The sequence below is a fragment of the Clupea harengus genome, chromosome 20 (genome assembly GCF_900700415.2).
Source record: "Clupea harengus chromosome 20, Ch_v2.0.2, whole genome shotgun sequence".
Classification (NCBI taxonomy): domain Eukaryota; kingdom Metazoa; phylum Chordata; class Actinopteri; order Clupeiformes; family Clupeidae; genus Clupea; species Clupea harengus.
This window is the reverse complement of record NC_045171.1, coordinates 16,067,487-16,068,433: the sequence shown is the minus strand read 5'-3', so window position 1 is coordinate 16,068,433 and position 947 is coordinate 16,067,487. Positions and strand designations below refer to the sequence as shown.

At 38.3% G+C, this 947-nt stretch overlaps 1 non-coding gene across 1 annotated transcript; it reads right to left on the bottom strand.

Annotated features, from left to right (window-relative positions):
• LOC116218026 lies at nt 1-166 on the bottom strand. Its single transcript, XR_004162642.1, has one exon. It is a non-coding gene; the product is annotated as a U1 spliceosomal RNA (small nuclear RNA).
• Between the last annotated feature and the right edge of the window lie 781 nt (nt 167-947).

The window sequence follows — 947 nt, the reverse complement described above, 5'->3', positions numbered from 1 at the left end:
CAGGGGATAGCGCGAACGCAGTCCCCAACTACCACAAATTATGCAGTCGAGATTTCTACATTTGAGAAATTCGCACGGGTCAGCAACGGCCGGTTGTGCAATGGCCGAGCCTCGCCATGGGTGAACCACCTTCTTGATCATGGTATCTCCCCTGCCAGGTAAGTATATGATCACTGATTCATTGTGATTGGCTTTCTACAGCTTAAAAGCTGTACCAGCTTAAAATTTAACATCACAACATATTACTAGCTGGTTGTCGAATAATCTGCTGAATGCCTTTCCAATATGAGGTTTTAAATATATTATAAATGGTTATCTTGCTATTGATTGTCTTTAGCTACTGTTGTTACCATGAGCTTACAGCTCAAAAAAGAATGGAGGTTTGAATAACTAGTAGAGACGAACAAAAAATAATTAGAAGTGAGAATAAAAAAAGTGACCCATTTTCACAGTTTTCTTTTTTACTATACATGTTATTTATCTAAATCTGATCAGTTTAGTAAGTAATGAGGCTGATGCAGTCACTAGATGGCTATCAACCAACTCCTGACTGGCTCGAACTCCTCAGACTTACGTTACCTCAGTCAATGTAGATAGCTAGCAAAATAGCTGGAAAACTTGTCATGAAAATTGAGATGACGATCCAAATTTTAAAATACATTTTCTTCTGACAAACAGAAAACACAGCCGATTACCCATGTCGTCGTTATTTGTGGCACAAAATAGCTCTCACCCACAGACGCAGGTGCTTGCTTCATAGGTTTGCGAAAGTCACGAATTGACCGTCATTTCCACAAGTGAGGTAACGTGAAAATTAGCTTATTTGAACGTCCCTCAAAGATCAATAATTAAATGTTACATATCTCGGGAAATAAAAGTGTCATGGGTTTACAATCCATTCAAATTTCATTGATCTAGCTATGTCTTATCAATTTGGAGAACGATGA